This window comes from Pipra filicauda, unplaced genomic scaffold (genome assembly GCF_003945595.2).
Source record: "Pipra filicauda isolate LSUMZ 115617 unplaced genomic scaffold, ASM394559v2 scaffold111_size4109106_pilon, whole genome shotgun sequence".
Classification (NCBI taxonomy): Eukaryota; Metazoa; Chordata; class Aves; order Passeriformes; family Pipridae; genus Pipra; species Pipra filicauda.
The window spans coordinates 2,768,637-2,781,559 of record NW_024103563.1 but is presented as its reverse complement, the minus strand read 5'-3'; the positions used below and the strand labels follow the sequence as shown (position 1 = coordinate 2,781,559).

Here is a 12,923-nt window from a genome sequence, read left to right as displayed (position 1 = left end):
ATCCAGATCTGGCAGCAGGATATGTATCCTGGGCAGGATACATTCAGCTAAAATTTTAAATATTTTTGAACTTGGTTGTATTTCTATTCAGCTCATGGCACTCTTATATTCCAGCTATTGCACTGCTTTGGTGATCTGAAAGAAAAAATGTAATTATGCAGTGCTTAATATAGGTTGATTACATGACCTGTTGCATTCCATATAAAATAATTGTATTAGAATAGCTTTTTGTCCTGTCTCTTTTCCCAAGGCAAATTCAGTATATTTCCCAATTGAGTATGTCAATTATTACAATAATATTTAGATGGTTTGAGGCACTGTTATGTCCTTGCCATAGGAAAAAGGAAAATCTTAGATGGTGTTTTCACAATAGCTACAGAGGTTTTCCTGAGCTTTCTGCATTCTAGGCTCATGAAGAAATATGTATGGGACAGCTCCTGAAATTGTGTTCAGCCCCACTAATCTTAATGTTGCTGCATGGATACAGGACCTAATCACAAATTTCCACATGCCTGTATGTCGTTATAAACACACTCTGTCTTAACAAGCAGCACAACTACAGTACAAATCTTTGCAGTTCATCTTTACGTGACACAGTTGCCATAAGGGGTCTGAGTTGCAAGGCAGTATAGCAAGGAACCCATTTTTGCTAAAGAAATTCAAGTCTAGTTCATATACCAATGAATTTCAAACAATTTTACTCTCCTTATGTTAACCTAGAAAGAGTTTAGTATCACTGAATGTTTATACAGAGTCCGTGCTCTTCTGAAGTTGCTCCAATGTTTGAGACCAAAACTTAGTTACATTTTTAAGTTGGATATTTGTATTGTCGCCTTCTCATTAACCGTGTGAGAGATAAAGTCTTTTCCTTTGAACTATTTAAGTTTTAATTTTATATATGCCTTTAAATTAAATTAGAGAATAAGAGCTCAGATGATTATTACAGGCAAAATGTTAATCCTTGAGGCAGGAACACAAGGCAAGACACTACAGTCAGTATCTTGGAATTCCTTTCATAAGTTCTGAAAACAAAGATAACTTCTCCAGGTAAGTTTCCAAATATGCAGCTTGCCTGCACCGTGATTAAACTGACAGGCTAACTTAGCATGACTTGAAGAGGTGCAGCAGTGACATAAAAATTTGAATTAATAAGAATTATCCCATATTGGTGAATTATTTCTAGGCCTCACATGTTCAAAAGCTGCATTTACAGACACGATTTAGAAACCTGACGCTGCCAACAAGTTGAAAGGCATCTTAAATGCCAGTTCACATCTACCATGTCTGCAACTCAGCACCCATCATAGCAGTGTATGCAGACCTCATTCTACAGCGTTTGCCCAGTCATGGTTGAGTTGAATTAAGTTGTAATAAACTCAGAAATAGGGACTGTAGTGTTTTGGAAGTGAAAGCATATCTTTTTAATATTATAAGTTCAGTGTATGCAAATTTACTTATACCATTTTGGATGAAGCAGAATTTAAGCAAGTGCCAAGATAAAGGTCTCCATTGAAGCACTAGACTCAGCCTTTCAGTTGTAGTTAAAGCTGCTCAAGGTGAGATAGAGGAGAGGCTATGAATATTAATATGGGTTCTACAATTCACCATATGCAAAAAAGAGGACAATTTTTTTCCCCTTATTTGCCAGACATTTTATTGCTGTATGGAATTACAAGTAAGAAGGTAGCCAAACATCTTTGGGATAAATTCCCTCCTTTCCCTTTTCCTTTTTCTTCCTAATACATTAAATTGCCTTCAGAAAGTCATAAAATACGTGTTCTTGTGAAAGCCTGGGGCTCTATTATAAGAGTTGCACGTAAATAATAATCAAGCAGAGTTTTAAAGGGCTATTTAAAAATCTGTACAGAATTGTCTTAATGAAAATCACTGGATTTGTATTTAGTCCATTTTTGAGATTTCTGTTTTTGAAGATGAAGAGAAAAGCTTTGGTTTATGCTTAACTACTGACAGGTAGCACTTCACATGTTTTACAGTAGTAAAAAGATCTACTTTCATTTAGGAACAGTGTATTATATGTCTTTATTTCTACAATAGTTTTATTGTAACTATTTCCATTGAATTGCTTCCAGGAAAGGCATCACACATAGATTTTTCCTCTTTTTCCATTCTTTCTTCATATCTTTTTTTTTCTTTTCTTTCCTTTGCTTCTAGACTTTGCCTTCATATTCTTTTTATAGAGCAAGTAAAGCTGAGAAGGTTTGGCATTCTATTTCGAGTACCATTAAAATGTGTATAAATGTAGTACTCAACAAAATGTGACAGTAATGGCAGTCCAAATTCACAAGTGTTGCTGTTTTTCACTGCAGTCCCAGTTTCCTTGCAATTAAAAAGTACAGTATATAACGTTGGGTGACACAGTTTAAGTATTTCCATGTGTTTCTGTTTCTTATAATTCTAACATGATTCCCCTCCCTTGTAACAGTTAGGTTAGGGATTATTACAGTTATTAGTGTAGTTTCTGGAAGCATTATGCCAAAATGTATCGCAAATTCAATTATGTTTAATGTAGGCCGTAATCTCAAAAGATATTTAGATGCTGAACTTTCAGGATCTTGGCCCTAGGCACACTGCAGGATGTACACACATGAATAGTAATAGCAGTAGTCACATTTCTGAAGTTACTGCATGGTGGGACATATGCAGGATCAGTACCTGACACTGCTCAAATTAATAAAAGTATGTATTATACCGTGATCATAAATTGAAAGGATCAAATGCAGTGCCTGTTTATAATAATTGCCTTATTTGGGACACGGTTTTCAGATCTCCTGATGTTTGCAATAATAATGGTTGAATAAAAGACGATTTACCTTTAATGCTTAGAGTTCCTGGATCCTCACTTCTTTTGGCTCTCCAGATGACATGACCCACAGTAACGAGTCTGAGCTGGCAGCTGGAGACTTTATGTAGACTCTGTAATTTTTATTGGATGATTATTAGAGATAGAAAACTGACAGCCTGGGGTTTCTCCTAATTTGTCTCCTCAGAGCAGGTAAAGGATATGCAACAGAGTTGCAAACTTTCCAACTTCTCAGCCCTAATTAACCAGAAATCAAATCAGATACTAAAGCCTAAACAGGTTGCCCTGGCCTCAACATCACCCTTGACGTCTGGTCTGACAGTAACTCATCTTGCAAAAGAAATCTTTAGTGTGTGTTTTTTGTATATACAATCTAGTCTATTTGCTCTTGCATCAGTGATTAACTTGCACATTGTCTACTACTTGCCTACTGCAGCTAAGAATCTGCACAACAAATCTGCAAATTTCTTTTTATTTAGAGTAGCATCCAGTACTGCTAATTAGAATTAGATTTTAATTGCCATTCCTAAGCATGCTTGAGACATGGGCTAACTTATTCCTCCTTCAGGCAGTGAGATCAACTTCCAACCTTTCCTTCTGTGATTTTTAATGAGTTCTGTGATTTCTAAATGAGTCCAATTTAATATCTGGCTACGACACATCCAGACCAAGCATGACCTGAAGAGTCCAGAAGCACAAGACTTTGTGGCTTGAGACAAAAAATGTTCATCCTCAAGTTCCCAAACTCTCGACATGGTTAATCCTCTTTGTGTCATGCCTATTAGCACTTTACAGCTAACAACAAGTACTTCTGTCCTTTAGCTTTCTCAGGAGGCAACTCACAAACTTTTGGTTGTAAGTATGGCAAGCATTTTTGTGTGAGTTCCTCTCTAATACAAAAAGGACTTCCCCCAGACACATTTCATATATGTTCATAAGATCTTACTCCATAATCTACATGCAAATAAATTGCCAGGATTTTTTGTATGTGCTGGGATTTGCAGAACTGTGTAGTTTCCTTTGCCATCAGTTGGTACTGGTTTTTGCAGTGTGGTTGACTAGGCTATCAGCAGTCCTCTAAGTCAGTGTTTCTCAGTCTGTGGCAGCTGCCAAAGAGTCTGAAAGACTGGTAGGGAGTTGTGACGACTTAGGGTAAAGCAATATTGGTAGGCAACACATTTTCTTCACACTGAGAGAGTGAGATGTGGTTGGGGTTAATGATGGTGAGTACTTAAATTGACCAAGGAACTCCCAGCTCCCTGCCTTCCTGGAGGCTGCAGAGTTTGCTTGGGCAAGGGAGTGAATGTCTCCACAAGAATGACAGCCTGTTCTCACCCCATCTTCCTGAAAAAAACCACTGAGATTATGCTGAGGACTGTGCATGTCAGAGGGACAGACAAAAAAAGATAAACCACATGAGGCACATATCTTTAGAAATGCCTGAGCAAAGACTGTAAGCCATCTACATATGGTTTAGGTACTCACAGCAAACTTTTCTGTAATTAGACAGAGTTACAAACATATAAGCAAAGTTTCTAGACATCCCACCATCCAGGCTGAACCGCACTTTATAAATATTGTTGTATTAAGTTTGGAGGGTTCTTTTGTTTTGTTTTCTTCTAGTGTCTATATAAGGGTAATAGCTCATTTTTCGATTCCCTGGAGAATTCTTCTTGAACGTGTGCTCTGTGTGCAGAATCCATTAGCCAAACCAGACCTTGCACCAGCAGCAGCCTCAGAGCACACAACTAACAGAATTGCCATCAATAAAATGACTATGGAATTCCTTAAGCTTGTGAACACTTGCTTTCCTGCCAGAGGAACTTGGTAGTTCATAAGAGTACTAGCAGGAGATTCTGGATATAAAGAACATTTGTGTCAGTAGCAGATATAATTAAAGGAATCATTCTTTGGTTTAATGTTCACCTTTAGCACTAATTCTATTGGGGTTAAATGTGGAAGAACATAAATACTGTATGTGGGGAAAACAGTAGCTCTATTTACAGGCCAGCTGAATTAAAAACTGCAAAGAGTTAAGTGGTCCAAATGAAAAGTGTTATCATGAGAGGTGAAAACCACATCAAGTACTGTGGCCTTGAGTTTCCAGAAAAACATCCCCCCCCAGTGATTTGCAGCAATGGCTGTGTAGTTGCAGGGCCGATCTGCTAATGAGCACACCATCTTTAGTAGCTGTAAAAGCTACTATAACACTTCAGCAGCTATGAAAGGACTTAGTTCACTAAGTGATATCTTCCGAAGTTCTCAGGAAACCAGTAGCAGACAAAACATGGAAGATTCTCCCTGCTTTTCTGGATTTTAGGCAACTCTACAAAAATATTAGTTCTATTTGTTGTTATTTTCTCTTCCAGTTGATATCTCTTAGCACCAATCACCTTCACCTTGTTCACCTTGTACTAATACTTCATAGAAGACGGGAAAAAAAAGGGCAGCTCAACTTCTAGATGCAGTGATCTAAAAAGGTCTTTCTCCTCCTATCATAAGCCCCAGACTGACACAAGTTTCTTAATTATGCCACTCATCAGCAGAGACAAGCATGACAGCAGTCCAATACCCAAGAAAACTCCATTAGCTTTGGCCTCACAGCTTTCTACAGCACTGCAAGATGTCAGGGATCTTCACAGATTATAATCTTTTTTCTATAATTTGTGCAAAACGTACCACATAAATGATCTTCTGTTCTCAAAAATTTATATATGATTACCTTTGGATGTCTCTAAAAATCTGTTTGCCAAAATTGCTTGTTGAAAGCAAGGCACAGCTGAATGGAAAACTTCCATATGTTTGAGCAGAGAGCAGTACAGCAGTGTAATATCCCTGTGCAAAAAGGTATTGTTAAATCTGGACTAGGTCTAAGCCTAATCCTGCTGCAAGACACTAAACATCTTTTAGTACTTTTCCACAGCATAGAGTTTTACTGATGAATTGGAGAAGGATAAATGATTAATGCTGAAGCCGTGGTAAGGAATAAACAGATCTTACTCATACATTATGGAATTGTTGATGTGTGTACTAATTCTGGGAAAACCATCTAGGAGTATAAACAAGGTATTGAATGTAGACTTGCCTCTTGATCCTAAGACCACTATCACTGGTGATCTTAATTCTCTTGTAAACATTAAGGACACATGGTACTCCTAGGGCAGACAAATGTCCTTAAAAGGGCAACAAAAGGTCTGGACCCATGCCAAAATGGGGTAAGACTACACAGTGACTCCTCTGCACTCTCTGAACTCCTTTTTTTTTTTTTTTTGAAGTTCCACCATGCACAAAAATCTGGCTAAATGGATAAAGTTACAGTGCTACCTTCCATCAAATACTCAAAGGTAGCCCAGCTACCATATTGCAGGCTGCATCACTGTGAGAATGATTTTTCTTGCAGAGAAAGATGGAAAGCATGTGTGGAGTAAAAGTAAATTTAAGTGAAAAATAAATTCCTTTTGGAGAGAAAAAAAAAAAGGGAAATGGCTAAAGATGTTCTGTACTCCTAGAGGGATTTTGACAATCCCTGAAATGTTAGAGGTGTGGGGAGGAACAAGAATCATGAAATCTTTTCTTGGCTTGTAACTGTGAATCTTGTCCTAGTTTTGATCATATTGTTTATTTGATTCTTCTAAGAAAAAGGATCTTGCTGCTTATATATTATGTCCTATTACTTTTACAGTGTTCCATCCCCTGCAGTCCTCCCACATGCTCATCCTTGTAAACTGTGATCCGTTCTTCAATTTTCTTCTAAAGTAATCTAGTCTTCCTTATTTGCTAAAAATTAAAAGAATAAAAAGTCAGCCAGCAGCCTCCAAAATGCTACTCTTTCTCAGTTCCAATTTATGCCTTCCTCTTCCAGGACACTTTTGAGAACGTGTAGAACAGGCAGAAAGAACCCAAGGTCTCCAATAATTAACATAGTTACTCCACTTGCTGTGAGTATTGAGACTGTCTGGCAATATTCTGTCTCGTTCCCCTCCTGTGTCTGCTCTCTTCCACCCTATGCCTTCTCTCTTAGTCATTTGATCATTAAAACTTGCTTTTCAAAGCGGTCGTTAAGTGAGCCGGCATTGTTGCTACTCGGAACAGTTCAACTCCAGAGAAATCGATGAGTCCCCAGGCAGGTCTGTTGTGGTCTAACCTTGTCAAAATCAAGTTCTGCCCTTTTTTACCTCCTGTGGTCTGGAGAAGGAGCAGCTTTTAGGGAATGTCTATCTTGCATATAGCATGATTGCTGGTACTGCTTTGTTGGGACCAAGAAAACAGAGTTTACCATATCCTGTTTTCAGGGGTAAGTTATTGTTCCACATTTCAGAACTGGTTTTAATAATCTCAAGACTAAATAATGACTAATGTTAGTTATGAAGAGAAAGTATCACTTTTCATCTTCGAGTTCATGTTATTCAGAGGAAGCAAAAGTCTTGGCCATTATCAAGGCAGTATTATAATCTGTGTCTTATCAGACTCTTGAGGAGAGCGAATAGTTCTAGTTCCAAAAAAAAAAAAAAAAGAAAAAAGAGAAAAAAACCTGCTACATTTTATAGAGAATAATGTAGAATATTAAGTTTTTATTAATAGATTACCATCAACTAATTTATGTATGCACATAGAATGAAATGAACTAAGAAACTCCGTTCAAGATACTTTAATCATCCTTGAACACAGAACAACTGAGACATCTAATAACAGAAAGCATTGTTGGGCCACAGCCATGGGTCCATTTATTTGATATTACCTTTCAAAGCATTACTCATCAGAGAAACAATGAATAAAAATGTAGGTCTTGAATTGAAGTGGTAATAAATTAGACAGCTGCAGATAACCTTCAATGCTCCCTGGCCAAAATAAAGGCTCTCACTATTATCTTTACAGTAGAGTCCTACAGGTGAAAGGGCACAAGGTTTTTCACATAGAGGACTTATTCCCAAGGGGCCTGAGCTGGTTTCTGTAAATCTCTGCAGAACTTCACTTGAAATAAGAGCAGACATAGAATACATCTTCTTGGGACAAAACTTAAACTTTTTTTCAGTGTGTTACAAGGAACACACATTATCCTGGTTAGACTTCAGAAGCAAGGGGAGCCTTCTCTTTATTTTTCAAGTTTTGCTTGATGTTGTCTGTGTTGCACACGAGAAAATGCACAGCTGAATTACTAATAATGTCTTCAGACAAAAAAACCCTTAAGGCTGTCAATTTAAACTACTGTGGTATCACAAATCACACAAGTTACTTTCTAGCATTGAATAGCATGAGCTTTAAGGAGCTAAGGGTCATACTTAAAACAGGATCACATGTTGTCATTGTGAGTGATTTTTATTTTCATAAACTTTTCATCTTCGGCCTTGAGACTGAACATTTTTGTTATTCCATCATTTTTCAGCCTCTATACAGATAGATGAAACAGAGTACTTCTACGAAAACAAACTAATTATTACTAAACAGCCAAGAATGTTGTTAATTATGTGACTTAAACAAATCACGCTGTTTGTGAAACATAAAGGTCTTTTATAAGATGATAATGATAACTGCGAGTATTATAACTGGCTTTTGAAAAGAACATTAGAATAAACATTTTGGAAATGATACAGTTTCTCTTCTACAGCTTGACACGGAACTTTTCTAGTCCTTCATCTCTGAGTTCATAAGCATTAAATGCATACACAGCTTGGAGCACTTCACAAAACAGAATAAATACATCTCCTCATTTGAATCAATAAAGCTACTTCAGCTAACAAATACTTCATTCTTGTGAAGCAATCAAAATCTATATAATGTTTGCTTTGATTACTGTACTGGGATAACTTCCCCTGTACATTTGAGCTCTAATTGCCCTGCCACCAAGAGGCCAGGGAGAAAAAAGACTGAAAACACACAACTAGGCTTCCATTACAGGCATTACAACAGATTTTCTCCTATTGTCAGATGCTATTGTCAGAAATTTGAGGTTCTCCCTATGAAAGCTTCTTTCTGTTGAGTAAAAAACATATTATTCAGTTACACATTGGCAGGAGTAAATGCAGTAGAGCAGCTAATGGGGAGAGTTGCACTTCAAATGCACAGTACAACAGAGTAGTTTGTCAAAATTCAAAATGAAAAGGGGAAAAACCCCAAACATACAAATTAAGGTTCTTTGTTTTTGCTGTAGTTGGTTTTCCTCACAAAGTAGATAGAAATGGGAAGGCTGGGGCCATTGCCATGTACTCAAACTCCCATAGTTTGCTTAATGTGATATGTTTTCACAAAATAGTTCATGTATGAAACTACAAATATATCGAACTATAAAGCAAATCTGTAACAATTAAAATTATGCAATTTTTTTATCTAGAAGACAGATGAATGTTACATAGGTCTGTGTGTAAGTTTGATGTTATTGTAGAGCACCAAAATACTACATTAACAGTTAATTTTGTCAGAAAATATGTTTCTTCATAGAACCTACATCTTCTTATTTTGCCAGAGAGTTTCCTTATTCTTCTTTAGTATTTCTTTCTGCATGCTATCAGTTTCCTCCCTTAAGAAGTGGTTTAATAAATGCTGTAATTATAATTATTTCAAATGTCACTTTCTGCAAAGTGTATCAGGGAAGAGAATCCATAAAATAATGCATAGAGTAAGAGAAACCCAGTATACCCACCTACAGAGAGAATTTGAAACAAAGATCCCAAAAGCAATTATGTTGTTATCTCATGGTACCTAAGGCAGGGGGAAAACACAAAGGCAGAGGTGGGCAGTGAGGTAGCATTCAGCCATCGGAGAAAGCATTTTTGTGACATTGGTAAAGAAATTTGGAGACATCATACCCTGGACTGGAAAATCAGAAATTAGTACTTGTCAAACAAAAGAGATAACCAAATTCAGTGGAATCTGATGATCCTGGGGCAGACTGAGACCTGTCAGTCACATCAATATTCAACTTAAAGGTAGATATGTAGTTACAATGCTACAAAAAATAATTGTGAGTGGAGAGGGAGAGAGGAATATGATGTTGTTGTGCAACAGACTGAAATATATCAAGTTATTCATGTCCTTCACCTCAGCTGAAGACGGAGACTGACAAAATCTGGTATAGGATGATGCAGCTAACAGGGACAGGCCTAAAAGAGGTTTGTACTCAGATAAAATGCTTAGATAATGAGAAGCCATGGGACTCTGACATGTTCCTAAAACATTCATGACTCATCGATCTATTGCAGAGACTGAGAGCTGTGCAGCCGGGGCCGGAGTCGATGTATCATATCTCCCTCTGCTGGGAGGCACCGCAATCGCTCAGCCGCCTGTCGCCACCGGAGCTGCCTTCAGAAACAGCGAGGGCAACGCTCGCCTCAGGTCCCAACAAATAGGAACTGACAGTAGGTCTCACCTTTTGTATTTTTGCAGTGAATTTCCAGAGAGATAGAGATTAAAATGATCACGCTTATTGTTTGGTTGGTTTTTTTTTTTTTTGTTTTCTGTTACAGAATATTTGTTGATGGGAAATGTTTTCATATGGTATCATTCCATTGGAATAAGGAAAATAGTTTGAATACTGGACTTCAAATGCTCATGATGAATTGTGTATGAATGAGCTACAGCTCAGGAGATGTTCAGAGAAAATATTCACCAAACAAATGTGAAGAGAGAATAAATAAATAAGAAATTTGTGATCTGTTTACAGACAATTCATATGAAAGAAAAAGCTCTTTGGCTGCATTATTTGGCTGTAGCTGGAGGACACAGATTTCAAAAATGGGCAAGGAGCCTAAGTCCTGTTGTCATTCAAAAATATGATGCCCCTGACTACTGAAAGTGAGACTTAAAACACTTTTGAATTTTTAACCTTTCTTCCCTAGGTGAACAAGTCCTAAGCTCAGATTGCAGCATCCTCTTGCAGGAATTACAACAGGATGTTATGCACAATATCTAGCATGCATACAGAGACAGAATTTGGCCCTACCTTTAGTATAATTACTTTAGTTCAAGAAGGTCCACATCAGATATTATGAAAATCCAAGCTCTTAGAAAGAATGGTGAGGACAACAGAGTTGTTAATTGTTAAATTGTTAATTTATTAAACAAATGGGAGCTGTGCACCTCAAATGGCATCAGGAGCAGGACATCATATGGTCTTCCAGGTGATTCAGCACAGTTCTAGAGTGATGGTTGCTATGAGGTGAAACACTGTTTAAACTGCTTAAGTGGGCACTATTAACATATATGCTGACCCACGTACTTGCTAATATAATGTCAAGACTGAAAATTTAGCACATAACTGTAATTCATAAGTAAGAGAGGAAATTTGGAAGATCTGGTTCCAGAAATAAGCAGACAAAGTAGTGATTTTGGAAGCTGAAACACAATCACTTGTTTTATTAGATTTCAGTAGGTATGAAAGAAATTTTCCTCGGACCACAGTTCCACCACAAATAGTTATTCCCAGCATGAAAAAATGCTCAGAAGTTTTTACTTGAAATGAGGTTGTGTTGCTCTTGAAATGTAAGATATCAAAAGGGTAGTTTAATTTGCTGATACACGGTATAACACACAGCAACCACAGAGGAAGTAATTGCCTATCTAAACTGTGAGAGAAAAATGCAGTACTTGATGGATTGGGGTATGTATGTCACTGAAGTGAGAGGTTTGTCACACACCTGCTTTTTGGATTGCATAGTGCTGGGCTCTGCCATAAAATAAGAGCAGCATGGTAGAGCCTGGGGTAATGGCACAGCCAAAAGCAGGTGTGCATGCCACATGCCACCACAAACAGCTAGTGAAGGAGCGTGCAAAATACAGCCCTCTCTCAAATACACCATGCTGCTTTAGGTGTATCTCAGTAGCCGAGAGCATCTTGACTATCATAATCACCTGATGTGTAACCTGAATATGCATCCCTTGTTGATGTTTATGTACCTAATGAGTCCTCAGATTGGTTGGACAGAGGTGACAGTATGTGCCAAGGAACACAGCGCTCAGTGAGAGCACGGGCTAATGAATCTTACTTGGAATTATCAATGCACAGGAAAGATTCTTTTCCTTGTTCAAACCAGCCTTGCTGAAGTCGCGCATAGCCCAGGGGATCTTAGTACCTCTGCTGCAAAGTCATCAATCAAATTTTGCAACTCTTTGCAATGAGTATCAAGGCACTTGAAACAGTTGGAACCAGTTTGATCCAGTTTAGACTGGTTTGCGTGGGTTGGAACCACTTTGATCCTGTTTTAACTGTCTTGGTCCGGTTTGAACTGGTTTAAAATGCTTTGAACCAGTCAGAACCCTTTTGAATCAGTTTAAACCAGTTGGAAGCAGTTTGAGCCAGTTTGAACTGGTTGGAATCAGGCTTTACCATTTTTGTCTGACTGGATCTGGTTTGATGCAGTATACTGTAGAGGAATACATTAAGAAACTGTTATATTCCTTTGAGTCAAAGTTACTCCTGAAAACTCTCTATAATCAGCTGCCATTTAAACCACTGTTTTGGAAGGAAATATGTTCTGGGATAACAATGAAGATTGTGACTCTTGGGTACCATGACATTAGAACACCCAGGCCTCCAAATTTTCTAGTTCATCTCTCCATAAGGCATAGAATGCCGACACCTAATTCACTCAGACGTGGCAGATGCCCATGTAGTTTTGTACTGTTTTCTTTCCTTTCAGATAAATAATGGGATGATTCAAAAAGTTTGATGCAGATCTTACCTGGGTCTAAGCATTACAAAATATATTTTACTCTCTGGAATTGTTTTTAATATCAGTCCTTTATTGAAGTATACTACTTCATTAGTGGAGATCAGCCTCTTCTCCCAGGCAACTAGCGACAGGACGAGAGGACATAGCCTCTAGCTGCACCAAGGGAGGTTCAGTTTGGACATTAGGAGGAATTTCTTCATGGAAAGGGTTCTTAAACATCGGGATGGGCTGCTCAGGGAGGTGGTAGAGTCACTATCATTGGAGGTGTTCAAGAAATGACTGGATGTGGCACTTAGTGCCATGGTCTAGTAGAAAAGGTGGTGATCAGTCAAGGGTTGGACTCGATCTCAGAAGTCTTTTCCAACCTAATTGATTCTGTGATTCTTTGTTTTAGTACCTGCTGCAATGTGGTCCTGAGCTGTGCCACTGTAACACAA

General features: G+C 37.9%; 1 long non-coding RNA gene across 3 annotated transcripts in view; it reads left to right on the top strand.

Annotated features, from left to right (window-relative positions):
• The window catches only part of LOC113993505, a 126,279-nt gene extending 115,815 nt beyond the window's left edge, over window positions 1-10,464 (top strand). The window contains exons 5-6 of one of the 3 annotated variants that reach the window (XR_005564050.1): window positions 10,018-10,173; window positions 10,282-10,464. This is a non-coding gene — a long non-coding RNA (uncharacterized LOC113993505). Of the gene's footprint in view, window positions 1-9,861; window positions 9,928-10,017; window positions 10,245-10,281 lie in introns of those variants that run through there. The other 2 variants (XR_005564046.1, XR_003542653.2) reach the window with 2 other exon arrangements.
• Window positions 10,465-12,923: the final 2,459 nt, after the last annotated feature.